This window comes from Canis lupus, chromosome 15, assembly GCF_048164855.1.
Source record: "Canis lupus baileyi chromosome 15, mCanLup2.hap1, whole genome shotgun sequence".
Taxonomy (NCBI): domain Eukaryota; kingdom Metazoa; phylum Chordata; class Mammalia; order Carnivora; family Canidae; genus Canis; species Canis lupus.
The window spans coordinates 7672637-7690755 of NC_132852.1; the positions used below are offsets into that span (position 1 = coordinate 7672637).

At 39.0% G+C, this 18119-nt stretch overlaps 1 protein-coding gene and 1 pseudogene across 1 annotated transcript in view; one reads left to right on the plus strand and one right to left on the minus strand.

The window, feature by feature from the left end:
* Positions 1-18119, minus strand: part of GPM6A (glycoprotein M6A) — a 331381-nt gene that overhangs the window by 273056 nt on the left and 40206 nt on the right. The window lies entirely within an intron of this gene.
* Positions 15352-16173, plus strand: LOC140605453 (small acidic protein pseudogene; annotated as a pseudogene).

Below are 18119 nucleotides of genomic sequence, written 5' to 3' on the forward strand. Positions count from 1 at the left end.
GACAAGGATGTCCACTCTCCCACGTTTATTCAATATAGTACTGGAAGTCCTGGCAACAGCAATTAGACAACACAAAGAAATAAAAGGTATCCACGTTGATAAGGAAGAAGTAAAACTCAAATTATGTTCAGATGACATGATACCATATATAGAGTACCCTAAAGACTCCACCAAAAAACTACTAGAACTGATAATTTAGTAAAGTCCCAGGATACAGAATCATTGTACAGAAATCTGTTGCATTTCTATACACTAATAATGAAGCAGCAGAAAGTGAAATTAGGAAAGCAATACTATTTGTAACTGTACAAAAAATAATAAAATATCTAGGAATAAACATAACCAAAGAGGTAAAACTATAAAACACTGACTTTGGACACAAAGAAATGGAAAGACATTCCATGTTCATGAGTTAGAAGAACAAATATTGTTTAAATGTCTATACTACCCAAAGCAATCTACAGGTTTAATAAAATCCTTGTCAAAATACCAATAGCATTTTTCGCAGAACTAGGACAAACAATTCTAAAGTTTGTATGAAACTGCAAAAGATCTCAAACAGCCAAAGCAATCTTGAAAAAGAGAAACAAAACTCGAGGCATCACAGTTCCAGATTTCAAGTTATACTACAAGAGAGCAATAATTAAAACAGTATGGTACTGGCACAAAAATAGACACATAGATCAATGGAATAGAACAGAAAACCCAGAGATAAACCTATAATTATAGGTTTGTCCATTAATCTGTCCATTAATCTTGCAAAGGACAAATGAACATACAATGGGAAATATAGATATATATATTTTTATAAATATATTTTATTTATATATATTTTATTTTTATTAAATATATAAATATTATATAAATATATAATGGAATATTACTAAGCCATAAAAAGAACAAAATCTTGATATTTGCAATAACATGGATGGAACTAGAGAGTATAACCCTAAGTGAAATAAATCAAGCCCGAGAAAGACAAATGCCAAATGACTTCACTCATCTGTGGAATTTAAGAAACAAAACAGTAAAGAAAAAAAGAGACAGAGAGAAAGAAAGAAATAAAGAGATCTACCAAAAAACAGACTCTTAACTATAGGAAACACTCATGGTTACCAGAGGAAAGTGGGAGATGGGGAAAATAAGGGTTGGAATCAGAGTACACTTATAGGATTAAAAAAAAAAAAACTAAAATAGAAAAAAATACTTTGAAAATGCTTGCACTTAAAAATGTCAACCTTGTTTACAATTGTCAATTGACAGTATGTGCATAGAAGTCTAAATTGCATATGTTACACCTTAAAGATTGGGGTTAGAATTCAGAGCGTTCTGAGGAAGACCTAATGTTCTTCCAGCAAATACAATTAATGTCATTCAGCTGCTGCAGTGTCAGAAGAATAACAAAGAATCCTGAAAAAAAAGACCAGATAAGCTCACGTAGTCATCTTCATGTCTACAATTTCATTTCTGGAGTATTTAAAATCGTGAACTGTTCCATAATCTGTATTCATTCTGATGGAAAACCTGTTATCCAGATTAAGAGACATTTGTCTCTTTCAAATCAGCATAGCTACATTTAATAGAATTATGCTTTGCCAGCTGATTTACATTTCCTGCCACACATTTTAAAAACACAAATAAAAAGCCACTAAATATGTCTTCCCCAATTAAAGAGAGGCCACTCTTCACCAATTTATATAGCAATTAAGTAGTTCACTTATGTTAAAGCTATTTCAATTAGCAACATAATATACTCATTATATGTGCCCATTAACTGTAATATAAGTCTACCAGATGGAAAAAGTCAGAATAAAATGGAGTTGGAAGCTAAAACTCATTTTGCAAAAAACTACAAATGAATGGATACATATCTTGGCCCAGAACTCAGAGTAACATGGTTTTAAACAAAAGCAACAGGAAAAAGGATCTAGTCTTTGTAGCAGGATCTGTTACATGTTTTTATTCTACAGTTGTCTGCTTCAGTCCACATAGACAGAAAAACACTTAGTTTGGTGGCCATAGTTCTCCCATAAACATAAATGGAACTGTAGGGTCCCATTCTAGGCCACATACATGGTTTCTGGGTAAATGTGCACATGCCATAAAGATCCCATGCCAGTTAAGGTCGGAACACAGCAACATGATGACCAAACAAGGTCAGATCAATGATGATTCACTGGTCCATTTACGATTTTCTAATAAAATACAATTTGTCTGATTGTGATCAGTTTGATCAGTGAAGTTGAAAATGCCTGTTGGACTAGCAGTTAGGAAACACATAAGAGGTTTTAGAACCAGAGGAATCATGGAAACACCATACATTGCCTCTGAAATGTTATGTTGACCTGTGTAAATATGATTCAAATATGCTTCAGAGCATAATCACAATAACATGAAATGAAAATTACTTTGCACAACCTAACAGAAAACATTCACCTATAGGCTTGGGGAAACATATATTGTAATTTTGTGAGGACAACTACTGCTCTCTTGGTTTTTCGAACATTTTATTAAGGCAGGAATAAAGGGTAATAGATTTTAATAATAAAAATAATGGCATTTTCACATTAGCAATAAAAGTGTTCATAGAAGTTATTATATTCTAAAATCTCTGTTGCTTATAATAATTTGTTGATATTTTAAAATAGCTACTCAGCTACAAAATAATCATGAAAATGAACAGGCATGCCTATAACATATTTTTGGTATCTGCTCTTGACTATATCGATATAATTAGGGTTACTGGAATGGACACTAAAAAGCCATACTTAATTCTGGTTAGTTTTCTATCTCATTGCATGATGTTGGGAGTAATTACCTAGTGTCACTGACATACAAGAGTTTCACACACATTGAAGAATAATGGTTTGTAGTAAGTGATCTCCAAGACCCTTCAAAAATTCAAGAGAGGGGATTCTAATGTAAATTGCCCATTTAAAAAAAAATATGAATGCTCAAATAGTGGTTTCTAATTACAGCAATCTAACAATGTTGGTTTCTAAATGATGAATATCCTTTTAGTAATATTTTCTCACAGGAAAAGAATGTTAAATGTGTATAAATTGCTATTAATTAACATGTTAGGGATAATACTAATGATGTATCATTTGCACTAAAGCTTCATCTCTTAAAAACTTTCTGTATTGCTTATTTTTACATCAGTCCACTTCAGAGACTTATTTTCATTTTAATAATAAATAGCAGAAAATAACAGATTTAAAATTATGTACAAATGTCTTCTTCAGAATATCTGGTAATAAAGTGCCAAAAAACAAGCTACAAGCTGTTTGTGGCCTAAGATATGCAAAGAATTAATTTTTGTGCTGGCATATACTGTAATTAGAAATGGCTCTGTGCATCATGATTAAACCAGTAACTATGGTAACGAAAGCAGAAAAGCACAGTGCAAAAGGAGAGAGCCCAAATAAGCCAATGATAACGCTGTTTTTCATCTGTTTATTTTTAAAGTCTTTGTAATAAGGAGAGCTCTCTATAAAATGCATATTAATTTTATTCCAATTCCTATCATTCATTGACAATAGATTTAAACGTATCATTCCTTAACTATACACACAGACACACACACGTGGACACACACAGTATCACTGAGAACAGACTCAGATTATTTCCACGTTTAGAAAGCAACATACAATTCTTTTAAAATATTATCAGGGGGACCCCATTACTATCCTTGTGCATCGCCCTTGTTTTTGCAGGACTGCACGGAAACAATGACAGAGCAGAAAATTCAAGTAAGAAATGCACAGTTTTTGGAGTCGGCCTTTTTGACACAAATTGATAGCAAAACCACCTGTTTGTTAGTTGGATAAGGCAACAAGTTGCCGTGACTAGGCCATGAACACGAGTAGAAAGGACAACCACCACCAACACATTTCCTAATGACTGCGTATAAGCTTCCACCATGTGCAATCTGTTAGGGGACACAGATACAGATGCCTCAGTTTCCAAGACCTGGAATCTTGGAGCTCCATGTACATTTTTTTGGTCTCAAAACCGTGACAGAACATGAGGAATATTTAGAACAGTTTTAAAGAACATCAATCAAAACTGTTGAAAAGTATAAAAAGTAAGCCATTTGAGAAGAGGTAGTTTTTAAAAAATCATGCATGGAGGCTAGAAATGACTCTGAGGAAGCCAAGTATGTGAGTGTGAACAGCAGCTATCTGTTTGTGGAAGACTGAACAAGATGGAATAAGGCCAATTTGAGGAAAACTAATTTATGAAACAACTTCTCATTGTATAGATGTAAGAAACGGAATATATCACTGCACAAGCTGTAGAATCAAATTGAATTTGATTTAAAAAGACATAAAACATCACATTTTTGTTTAGCACAAGAGCTCACTAAACATTCTCCCCAAATGTTTAAAATTTATGATTCTTTAATAGAGCATCTATATAAAAAATTGAAAATCTTTTACCAACCTTATTTCAACGTGAAATAAACTAGGAGGTTAAATGATGATTTCCAAGATGGAAAAATGAGTAAGACAGGGCAACAAAGACCACAGAAAGATTCAGCAAACCTATTTAAACAACTAACACCAATTCGTTGATGTTATTAATAACATTTTCCATTGATTGATTTGTTGTGTCAACCAGTATGAAGCCATGAGCAAGCACCTTGTTGGGTTCTGGGATCCAAGTGTGAATAAGAGGGACAGATCTCTCTTCCCTTGTAGTTTCCATTCTTGTGAGGGACACAGACAGTGAATTAGCAAATAAATAGATTACACAGCAATTCAGGTTTTCATAAGAGGTTTGGAGTAAATAAATGAGTGATGTGACAAAGATTAGGTGTCAAAAGCCAAAAGCCTACTTGGTTAGTAGATCCAGGGAAGACCTTTTGGAAGTAGATGAGGTTTGAGCCCCTGGGAACCACTGAGGTGCTGAAGAGCGAGCCAAGAATAGGGAAGAGCAAGTCCAACTGCGCAGTGTCAGGAACAGAGAGACGGGAGAGGCCCAACAGGACGCTGCAAAGCTGCAGAGGTGACCAGGGACAGGTAACAGGGGACCTGGCAGGCTGTGCTGGGGTCTGGATTTTTTTAATGTATCAACTATCCCAACAAATTAAAACTCCCCCCCCCCTTTGGGAATGATCTTTTTTATTTTTTATTTTTATTTTTTATTTTTTTATTTTTAGGTATCTGTAAGCCCAACCAAATATGTTTACTCACCCAGAACTTCTCCCCAACTTCCTGCAAGGAAGCCGAGTTTGGAGATTGCTGCTGTTGTAGAAGCAGGTCAGGAAAGCAGGCAAAATCACGTCAAGCGCGCATCTGCAGGAGCTGCAGGGGTGATGGAAGGGGGGGCGCAGGCCTTCTCCTCCACGCCCTGCAAGCCTGGCGCTCCTAAGCATCATCTCCACTCCAATCAACCAGATACCATAAAAGGAGCCAGGACTTTGCCTCCCCCCTTTTCCAAAACTTGAGTGTGGTATACATTTGAAAATCCAGCCAGAAAGAAAGATCAGCTTCTCAATCACTCCAGAGTTGTTTTTTTTTTTTTCCAATTCTTTTTAGTTTATTTTCCATGTGAACACTCAGCATTACAATCTCTTCGTGTGATTTTTCACAGCCACCACTAGAGGGAAAACTTCTACTGAAAAAGTCACTTAAAAATATTCTTCGTTTGTTTCATAACTCTGAAGAACTCAAAAGCAATGATGTCTCCGAGACCAGACATCACAGAAGCGTCTCATACACCCCACAGGTATTCTGAAATTAGGCCTGAGAACAATTAGCATTTGCGCTATAATATACATTCTGCAAATGCTTTTACAAAATTCATTGCCTCACTTGCTTCTCTGAATAGCGGCTAGCAGAGCAGGTATTAGGACTACTTAGCGAAAATAAAGAACACGATGATTTAACTAAAGACGCTTTAAAGACTTTAACTGCACAATCAATATTCAACTGAGAGCTGAACTTTTTTTCAAAGTCGATTATATCTCCCCATCACTTTTTTTTTTTAGGAAAACCAAAAACTTGATAGTCCCAGTTTTCTCATCTTATTCCAAACTTTTAGTAAGACACCAGCAACATGACAGACATCTGTGTATTAGCTAATGCAGATGAGCTTACGAATGAATGAAACAGGAGTGAGTGGAGTTCTACTCTTTCTCAGCAACAGTTCTTCCCAATATCACCTGGCGCAAAAGGATGCCTGTTGACTTTCCATCCCATCTTAGAGTTAGCAGAGGACACCTGAGGATACTATTGGAGCTTAGTAAGCCCTATAAAGAAGGGCAGGACTTGGTAATCCTTTCTCCAAAATTTGGAATCTTTCTGTTACGGACAGAATCTTTGTGTCCCCCCCCCCCCCCAAAAAAAAAAATTCATATGTTGGAATCTTAAGCCTCAGTGTGATGGGGGGGGGATGCTTTAGAAGGTGATTTGTTCATGAGGTTGGAGCCCTCGTGAATAGGATTAGTACCCTTTTAAGAAGAGACACAAGAGGGATGATTGTTCTCTTTGCCACGTGAGGCCACAACAAGGAGACCGCCATCTGTGAATCGTGAGAAGGGCCCTCACCCAGAACCCAACCTCCCTCCAGAGCTGTAAGGAATAAATATCTGTTCTTTAAACCATCAGTCTCTGGTAGTTTGCTATGGCAGCCCAAACTGACTAATACACCTCGTTTTGTCCCACCACCTCTATGCTGTTTGACTTTGGAAAATTTAAATTCGGAAATCCTGATTATTCCACCAAATCTTAGCTAAAACTTCATTACAAAGCAAATACAGAAATAAATCACACGGGTCAATACAACCACAGAGGAAATCATCAACAACTAACTAGAAACTAGAAGAGGGGAAAATTAGGGATCTCTGGGGGGCTCAGTGGCTTAGCGCCACCTTCAGCCCAGGGAGTGATCCTGGAGACCCAGGATGGAGTCCCACATCGGGCTCCCTGTATGGAGCCTGCTTCTCCCTCTGCCTGTGTCTCTGCCTCTCTCTCTGTGTGTCTCTCATGAATGAATAAATAAATAAAGTCTTTAAAAAAAAGGGGGGGGATTATAATTATGATTCCTACCCTTTCCTTTTGCAGGAATCTCGAAACATCAGCCACAATGTTATGCTATAAGCCTATTGCTTCCCATCCAGTAAAATAAAAATATTGATACTGTTACTAATTATAACAATAATTACCACCAATAAATTGTTGGGAGAGTAAGTTAAGGGTAATTGTTGAAATCAATTAATGATTCTTGAAAATAAGTGATATTTTGTGAGAAAGACCAGACACTTTACTATTAGATCGAGAAGGCTGTCTTTGGTGCTGTGATACATGTGGAAATGGGAATGAGGGCAGGAACCCACCCACCTCTTCTTCTATAGGTAAACTCCTTGCCATACAACTAAGGGGTCAAGAAACAGTTCCAAAAATGAATAGTTAATCCAAACTTTCATATAATCCCAACATATCACAAAATATTTTCAAAAGTAATAGCTAGAAACATTAAAGACACTACCGATGGGTGATATGATTACACGAGATCCACATTCTTTCTTATGCTTTGCTATGATTTCCAATTTGTTTACAATAAAAAATGAATAAAGGGAAAAAAAATTTTTTTTTTTTAAGTCAAGCAAGAGGGCAGCCCAAGTGGTCAGTGGTTTAGCGCTGCCTTCAGCCCAGGGCGTGATCCTGGAGACCTTGATCAAGTCCCATGTAGGGCTCCCTGCATGGGGCCTGCTTCTCCCTCTGCCTGTGTCTCTGCCCCTCTCTCTCTCTCTCTCTCTCTCTGTGTCTCATGAATAAATAAATAAAATCTTAAAGAAAAAAAATAAAAGTCAAGCAAGAGAAATTTCATACCAAACTTAAAGAGATACTCATAGCTATGTTTGGCATAAATTTTGTGTAAAAAAAGGGGGGAGGCGAGATTTTTAAAAATCCAAGAAGCTAAATAATCAAGCACTATTAGATCGAATCATACCTAGTACTCTCTGTTTCTTTTTTTTTTTTTTTTTTTTATGATAGTCACAGAGAGAGAGAGAGAGAGAGAGAGAGAGAGAGAGAGGCGGAGACACAGGCAGAGGGAGAAGCAGGCTCCATGCACCGGGAGCCCGATGTGGGATTTGATCCCAGGTCTCCAGGATCGCGCCCTGGGCCAAAGGCAGGCGCCAAACTGCTGCGCCACCCAGGGATCCCTCTCTGTTTCTTCTTATCAAGAGTTGACCTTAGCAAAGATTCCTTGGAACCAGCACTTTTTAAAAACAAAGGCGAGTCCTGCACCACGTTGACTTAAAATGCATAAAGAAGATAAAACTGAACGGACAGGCTTCACACTATCTGTTCATTCTGCACATTTAGTACATTCCTTGAATAGGTGGTATTGCAAGCAGCTCGTTTAAAACCTAACCGGATTACCTGCATTAAGTTTTTTAGATAACAATCCATGACACAGAAGAAGTTACAAAAACAAACCAAACCAAACTAAACCAAAAAAAACCCTTACAAAGCTATAGATGCACATATCATATTTCCAATGAATGTTTAAAATCCATGAGGGAAAGGAGAGGAAGTTTTAGTAATCAGATCATGTACAAGCACCATGGAATAACAAATGATTCTGTAAAGAAAAAAAAGGTAAGGACTCCCTCAGAATATCTTAAGAGCACACAGAGCTCACCATGAAGAAAAGTAATTCATTTTATAATGAATTATGAGGGAGGAGGGATAGTCAATACACTTGAACAAAGTTAATATTTTGCTTTCTGTAGAACTGTGATATTTTAAAAGGCCCATCACCCATCCAGATACAAACATCTAATTATATCATTAGAAAAGAATAAAAATTATATTAGATACGGGTCTACTAGAGCCCTGGTGAGATTTAATAAATGTTTATGTTTATTTAATTTTTTATACACATCATTTTATAACTTTATAAATTAAATATAATTACAAGTGCTGGTGATTCCCAAGACAAAAAATTTCAAGCACAGAACAAGACCTCTTGTATAAATAAAAGGTAATCTTGAAACATGAACACAGGACTTTAGTATTTGAGGATTATGCTTACTTTCAACAAAATGCAAACATTCCAGGTTCAACCACGGGTTTCCAGAAAAGGAATTGCAAAATGACTTCTGGTCATTGAAATGTATTTCAGGAATTTAAAAAAAAAAAAAAAAAAAAAAGCTTTTAGCTATAACTTTACTCTCAAAGAAACCCGGGACAGTATGTTACAGTCAACAAATTGAGCACTGCCTTTTATTTTTTTGTTTTGTTTTTGTTTTGTTTTGTTTTTTGTTTTTTTGTTTTTGTTTTTTGAGCACTGCCTTTTAATACGATTTTTTGCTATGCCGAAGTGATTAGGTGTGGAGGGGGCAGGGAGGGTGAGAACTGTCCTCACTTTAAGAAAAAAATGTTATCTTAATAAAAGTATTTTAAATGCCTTAAAATAGTTTTAAATGCATTGATTTTTTTCTCACTACCTTAAATGATTAACAGCAAGACCTGATTACTACAACAAAAATTACCCACCATAAGTTCAACTACGTTAATTTCCAAAGTATCAAAAATATTTAGCATTGTCAGACAGTTGAGTTCTCAAAATGGAAATACCTACCAGGGGCTTGAATAACATTGAAATAAAAAACATGGTATTTGCAAGGCTTTTTTTTTTTTTTTTTCATTCCCACAAATACTCAAAAAGGCTTTTTGATTATGTCAAGCTTCTGTTACAGTAAATGCCACCCCTTCCAAAAAGCCCCTAAAAAAAGAAGTTTCTTTCTTTACAGCCTAAAATTCAATACTCTTCAATGTAAAACGCTGCCGTGTGATTGGAAACCTTCATTTCTCATCCTGCCTCCTGAACTCACCACGGAACAAAACATGTCACCTTTTCAAGATGACTGTGTAACAAGCCATTTTCTATATAAACAGTCTATATGCCTGGAGTTTTCAGTAGGAAGAATGAGTAGAAGAACCATATATCATGAATTTTTGCTCTGTAGATACAGTACTGGAAATAGAGTCAAAACAGTAGAAATGGTTATTGATACTTCTCATTCCCATGTCATCAGGTCACTAACAGAAAAGAAATGCAGCCAGAAAGATTTGCAAGAGCCCTGGTCCAGGCGGCAGACCTTCCTCGACTGCATCCACCCTCTACCCCTGACTGCCAAAGAGCTCTTGAACCTCCAAGTGACCTTGATTCAAAATAGAAATACCACCTGAACCGGAAGATTAAGGAAACAATGAGAAATCAGGCATTTAAGGCACATGTAATATACATGGTCAGAACTACCAGCTGAGTACAAACAGGAATGAATTGTATCAATTTTCTGGGGGGAAAAAAAATTCTGGTTCTATCCCAGAATTATGTAGCTTTGTGTAAGTCTTCACATTTGTATTACTGCAATGGCTAATTTTATTTGTCATCTCGGAGAATGCTTTTGGAGGACACTGACATTTAAATCAGTGACCTCTGGGTAACCAACCTGCCCTCCATTCCATTTCCATTCTGTGAAAGCGTGAACAGAGCAAAAGGACTAGCCTCCCCAAGCAAGAAAGATTTTCTTACCAGACTGCCCTTGGACTTCATCTGCACCATAGACGCTCCTGGGTCTCCAGGTTGCCCACAATGAAGCTTTGGACTTGTCAGTGTCCATAAAACATAAGCTAAGTCTTCATAAGAAACCCCCTTCATACATATCTGACATATATATGATCCATATACTATGTGACATGTGTATGTATATACATATATACATATATATACACATAAGATATATATATCATATAAGATATATGATATATAACCATATATATATATCTCTATATATACAATATATATATATCTATGGCTCCATTCCTTCAGAGTACCCTAATACAGATTTGGGTAACTGAGAGTGGTTCTAGAAGAACAGAACCTTAAAGTGACTCTTTTGAAACGGTTCTGGAGTTTCTGGGATTGGCTTTCTAGTCCGATTAGATTTAAGGGCCCTAATGACTATGCTTCTAGTAGGGTGATATGTTCTGTGGAACCAGTCAGCCTCTCTCCCCCAGCCACTCCTGTCATCGCCCAATGAAACAATGAACAAAGCAGCCTGGGTGGCAGGGACGTAGGTTACACATGGGCTCGGCCACGTGGACTTCCACTCACCAAGGCTGACCTGGCTACAGCACAAAGTGCCCAATCCGTCAGAAGCATAAGCCAGCGGTGTGCGCCCAATGTACTATTGGTTCCTGGAGCCATGAGCCAGCGGGCTTCGTGGTGGCGGGCTGATTACGTTGGATCAGCCATCATGGCATTACGTCCATCATGGAAGGAGTAGCATTTTGTTCTTACTGGAATAGTAGGAAGGCCAATCCAATCACTTACCTGATATGGATTTACCTTGCTTGTGTGTAATACGTCTGCCCAAACCACCACCCAGGGACTTCCAAACACCTTAGCACTGTCCTGCTGGTCCAACCGCCACTGCTTCTGATAAAGGGACTCCGGTCAAAGCCAACGAAGCGTGGCAATGGGCCCGTGCTCATGAAACTCAGGCTTACCAAGTTCTCCACCACTGGAGCAGCTGGCTCGACAGAACAGTGGCCCAGGCTCCCAAAGACCCGGTTACGGTGCCAACTAGGTGGCCAAACCTCGCAGAGCTGGGGCCCTGGCTTCTCCAGGAGGCCGCACTCGCTCTGAGGCAGCCTCCGAGATGTGGTGCTGTGTCTTCCCATCCACGGGGCCCGAACCCACGGGGCGGAGACTCACTGTTCCACCTGGTGAGGTACAGCACAGGTTTTGCTTCCTGTCCTTAGCACCATACGCTTTGTTGGCCGAGGGGTCTCAGTTCCACAGAGAGGAATGCTTCGACCAGGAGACACGACAGCGACTCCACTGGACTAGAGGTTAAAACTGTCACCCAGCTGTTTCCTGTGCTCACAGCTCAACTCAGAGGGCAGAGAAGGGAGTCACCATGCTCCCTGGGGTGACTGATCTTGATTACGACGGTTACGTCACGGAAGGTTCTGCACTGACCAAAGACTGCCACGTGCTTTCTTAAGATCTACACTCCTGAACGTATGAAATAAAGGAGGATATCGAAGGGCAGGGAAATTTTATTCGACATCAAACTGTTCCCAGAATTCTATATAGTTTTTGAGGCTGAAGAGCCTATAAGTATACTATGTTGGAACCTTTGCTGGATCATGACAATTCTCCACAGAGAAGCATTCTAAGAGAATAATAATTTGTGCACTAGATGTGAAAATGGCTCAGGAAATAGCATTTTCAGAAACCTAAATTATCTTCATTTTAAGATACGTAGTACAAAGAGTTGTGAAGAGAGAACTTTCTTGCCGCAAGGAACAGCCAAATGCCTGCAAAGCAGGATTTGCAAGAATTTAATGGATGCTTCCCTTAACAGTCATTCCTCTTCGTTGATACAGCATCACTGCTTTCTTAATTGTAACGTGCTACAGAACCCTGAGGTCTGCTGCGCACGTGCAACAGATGGTGTATATTGATGCTAGCATGGTGACTGTTAAAAGGGTTAGGTTAACCCAGTTGGTTTACAATCCTTTTTTTTTTTTTTAACAGTCATGATAAACACGGGCAGCAATGACAACTGGGTGATAGAAATTTGCACTGAGGGGCATCTGGTTGAGCATCTGCCTTTGGCTCAGAGCATGATCCCAGGGTCCTGGGATCAAGTCCCTCATCAGGCTCCCTGAAGGGAGCCTGCTTCTCCCTCTGCCTGTGTCTCGCCCTCTCTCTGTGTGTCTCTCATGAATAACACATAAAACCTTAAAAAAAAAATTGTACTACTAAATTTCCTTAGCTTTTCTTCTCAACCTACTGTGTACTTTCACTCCTCTTAGGGAGGAGAGTCTAGAGCTACACGAAAAAGACTGACTCTAGTCACATGCGGCTATTTAAGTAACTTAGAATAATTAAAATAAAACAAACTAATCCATTTCCTCTGCTGCGCTGGCCACATTTCAGTGGCTCAATAGCCACTGTGTCCAAGGCTCTGGTTTAGGACAGAACATTTTCAACTCTGAAAGTCTACTGGGCAGCCTTCTCCAGTGGCCAAGTGTGTAGTCCCTGCAGCCAGACTGTCCCCGTTCAAATCCCAGTCTGAACACTGAAGAGCTGTATACGCTGATGCATGTCTCCTCATCTATGCCTCAGTTTCTCCATCTGTAAGATGAGGATAATAGTATGAATAGAGGTCTAATAAAGATGTGTGCAAAGCATTCAGGACAATGACTAGCAAATTTAAACACCTAAGGGCCATCTGTTATTTTCTCACCTAGAGAGTCAAGGAAAGTCCTAGGAAGTCTGAAGATTAGCGAATCTGACACAGTGAGCCAGGCGGTCATCTCTTGAGAGACAGAGATCATCCTTTCTGGTCTCCTTTCCAACATTAAAGGAGATGATACCTTTCTATTTTCTGAGAGCAGGGGCGCCTTGCAAAGTAAGCCTATTAGGTCTCTCTGGTTATCCTTGAAGGTCAGCCTTCAAAGTTCAACTATGTCCCAGTGACAGGGCCTCAGATCCCTCTATTTCTTTGGGTCTTAAACATAATTTGGAATTTAGACATTTTTTGCTTAACTGGGGTGAGAGCGCCGCCTTATCTCAGCATGCAGACCCTGAACAAAGGAGAGATAATCCGGAGCTGAAGTACAGAGCAAGCTGTGCAGGGAGCTGCGAGGGCCTGACGTTATTACCTCAAAAGGAGCGATGATGACCACTCCCATCGATAAGACATCCTCTGTCTTCAAGAGTCCAAGACAAACTGCAATTTTTTTAGAATGCAAGCCAAGGAGGCAAAAACGATTCAATGCCTGAAAGAAGGGTAGGGGGTTCTTGACCCAGAGATAATCTACCACGAGGCAAAGCCCACACTCGGCATCCCTGCTCTTCAGGCTAAATCTGGACAGCAAGAGCAAGGGACAGCTTTTCTATTTATGCCAATGAGCTACACACTGTACCTAATCCTGGAGTTCACAGAGGAAAGGAGAATCTAATAAGTCCATTTTTAAAAAAATAGCTTATTTAAATATCTTGTGTCCTTTGCTTTATTCAACAAATGTGCAATAGCTAGTAGAAAATATGTTTTTAAAAACTGGAACATGGTAGACTTACAGAACCAGGTGACCCAGGTTCAAATCCCAGCCGTGCAACTCCCCAGCTAGAGCTTTGCGGTAAAAGAAATAATAGATAATAATAACAATATTATTTTGATCCTGATTGTACTGAACCCAGCTAATCCAGGAAAGCAACAGAAACTGTGTCTGGCCTCAAACCCGTGCTCACATATAACATTAGCTCTCATGTATCTTGATCACCACGGAGGTAAAGTAAAATCTTTTCAGGTGGAGGTCATTTTAAGGGTTCTCAGTTTTTATTTTTGGCAATCGACCTCTGATACACCTGATTATTAAATCACTTGGCTCCGCTCTTAACCCGTGATAAAAAGTGACTTCATTCCAAGTGATTATTAAGAGATATAATTCCAAATCACTGCAGTTTGATAGTAATAACAATAAAAAATGGTTTAGTAGGGATCCCTGGGTGGCGCAGCGGTTTGGCACCTGCCTTTGGCCCAGGGCGCGATCCTGGAGACCCGGAATCGAATCCCACGTCGGGCTCCCGCTGCATGGAGCCTGCTTCTCCCTCTGCCCATGTCTCTGCCTCTCTCTCTCTCTCTCTCTCTCTCTGTGACTATCATAAATAAATAAAAATTTTAAAAAATGGTTTAGTAAAAAAAGTATGGGTGGATCCTGCCTTTGCCAGTGTAATGAATCAGCTATCCAGTCCTGCGAGTCTCTACCCAGTTTGGGATGGAGCCAGGATGGAGCCACATGGTGGTGTGTGTGGGGTGGCATGCCTCGTCTCCTTCCAGCTGTCTTCGGTGACATTGAAATCAGCATTTGGGGAAATATTTACACCATGAAAATGGATGAGTATTTCAGTGAGGGTTTTCCCCCATCCTCACCAGAGAACAGGCTGTTCAACCTTTACCGTAGGGGTGCCTGGGTGGCTCCATGAGTTATGCTTCTGCCTCTTGGTTTTGGTTCAGGTTGGGATCTCATGAGTCCTGTTGCAGAGCCCCTTGTCGAACCCCTTGTCTATCCCTGAATCCAGCCCTGTGTCGGGTTCTCCACTGGGAAGGGAGAATCCTTGAAGATTCTCTCCCTCTGCACCCCCACTCTCTCTCAAATCAATCAATCCATCTTTAAAACAAAAACAAGGAGAAGGCCTGGAGGGGCTCTGCGTTCTGGAGTGGTGCTGCTCGGGCCGGGGGCAGGTTGCAGGCTGCTGGCGCCGCTGCTGAAGAGAGAACGGGAGGGGGTTCGGCGTTTGCTGTCAGGGGTCCCAGCAATGATGAGCACTGCCAGGGAGTCCCATCCGCATGGGGTGAAGCGTTCAGCCTCCCCAGACGACGATCTTGGATCTAGCAATTGGGAAGCAGCAGACTTAGGTAATGAAGAAAGAAAACAGAAGTTCTTGAGATTTATGGGTGCAGGAAAGAAAGAACATACTGGCAGTCTTGTTATAGGAGACCACAAATCAACATCTCACTTCCGAACAGGGGAAGAAGACAAGAAAATTAATGAAGAACTGGAGTCTCAATATCAGCAAAGTATGGACAGTAAATTATCAGGAAGATATCGACGACATTGTGGACTTGGCTTCGGTGAGGTAGAAGATCATGATGGAGAAGGTGATGTGGCTGGAGATGATGATGATGATGATGATGATGATGATGATGATGATGATTCACCTGATCCTGAAAGTCCAGATGACTCTGAAAGTGATTCAGAGTCAGAGAAAGAAGAGTCTGCTGAAGGACTCCAAGCTACTGAGCACCCTGATGAAGTGGAGGATCCCAAAGACAAAAAAGATGCAAAAAGCAACTATAAAATGATGTTTGTTAAATCCAGTGGTTCATAACTCCCAAACACTTAGTCTTTGTATTAAAAGTAAGCCTTATTGCTATAATGCACAGTGGAGGACTGCTTATAGAGCACAGACCTTTGTATTATAATTTTTTAAAAGGCCCTTTTAAATAATTACAAAGAGTGTTTGCTTTCAGATGCCATGGATTATACTTTTATGGGCATGACTATAACCATTTTTGTAAAGAGTAAGAGTTGTATAAAATAAGAAATAAATACAATACTCAATTTCCTCTCATATTAGCATCATCAAATTCTAATCTCACCTTTTTACCCTTCAGATAGTTATGGAGGAGACTCTTTTTTGTGGTAGCTGTTTCATCTTTTTTGTTCCTTCATATTTTTCTCTTATAGGTTTATCTGATACTGTGATGTGTTCATGAAATATATTCAGTTATTTATTTTTTTTAATAAATTTTTATTTATTTATGATAGTCACACAGAGAGAGAGAGAGGCAGAGACACAGGCAGAGGGAGAAGCAGGCTCCATGCCGGGAGCCCGATGTGGGATTTGATCCCGGGTCTCCAGGATCACGCCCTGGGCCAAAGGCAGGCGCCAAACCGCTGCGCCACCCAGGGATCCCAATATATTCAGTTATTATACTTTGCTGTAGTAGAACTATTCATCATGGATATTTCTGCTGCCAATGACTAAATTGTTTGCAAAAAATTAGGTACTTCGTTTATTCTTACTGATCAGCTCTACTCTTTTGGACAAAAGCAACATGAGAGCAAATACTTTCACACCTGTCAGGATGGAGTTGCAACTGTCATACATTTGGAATGTTATGATCCCAAGCAGTCTTTATATAATTTGAATTACATTGTATGTTAGGTTTTTGATAAAATTTGGCCAATTTTTACAGAAGAAATTATTTTTCTGATCATTTGCTCCTATCTATTTAGGAATATGTAAAACTGGATTTTTTTTTAAGGTAATATGTGACCAAAGTTAATTTTCTTCCTAAGGCCTAAATAAAGAAAAAGCAGTTTCCCATAATAATAAATAAATAAATAAATAAATAAATAAATAAATAAATAAATAAAAAACAAAAAAAACCACCTTTACCAGTTGTATCATTGGGGCAACACTAAACAGGCCCACAGAACTGCACTGAGTGGATGCCGGTCATACAGAATCAAGTGTTCTATCACATTTCTGGTGGAGGATATTGCTCAGGAAATTTTTTAAATTCCCATCGTTGAGGACGCACTGGCCAAATGTCTCTCTTATATACCAGAAAGACACATGTTCTGGCTTGCGTTTATCCAGTGGACAATAGTGTTCACATAAAAACCTCCCCTTTGTGTTGGATGTTAGTGGCCACCACTAAATAACTACAGGACCTAATGGTACATGCTCTGCTTAAGAATCTCACTCCAGCCTCACTTTATTTTTCTAAATTAAATTCCTTTTGCCATGATTCTTACCTTTTTATTTCTTTGTTTACATCTAAGAATTTATATATCTCTGTAACATTATTTAACATGTAACAAATTTAACATTATTTGTTAAAAATAATGTTAAGAAAATAATCAGGTCGGGGATGCCTGGGTGGCTCAGTGGTTGAGCATCTGCCTTTGGCTCAGGTCATGATCCCCAGATCCCAGGATCGAGTCCCACATCGGGCTCCCTGCATGGAACCTGCTTCTCCCTCTGCCTGTGTCTCTGCCTCTCTCCCTCTCTCTGTGTCTCTCATGAATAAATAAATACAATCTTTAAAAAAAAAATAAAAGAATTAGGTTGGATAGTTTGACTGTTAGATTCTAAATTATTTCCTCATTCAAATAAAAAATTTTGAATTGCTTGTTCCCAGATTTCAATGAGATAAGAAGCTATCTACCAGTTCATCTGTACATGGATGTGTTCAACTGATTCAGCTTGACTGGAAGGTACAGAAGAAAGTTGATCCATCGGTTCTCTAATTCTAACTGTCAAACTATTAAATATTGGTTTCAACTGAATACTATATTCCCAAGCAATATAGTACAATTTCAATCCCAACCATATTTTATGAAAGTGAAATACATATTAAAAAGAGGCAAGAGGGGAATAAGGACCACTTGGTACAAGTAATAACGTGAAGGTGTTTATGGTTCTTTAATACAAATTTGAGAATAAACAAGCCATGTATCCTAGCATACATGTTGTCAGAGATTCCTTCCCAATATTTTAGTGGGGAA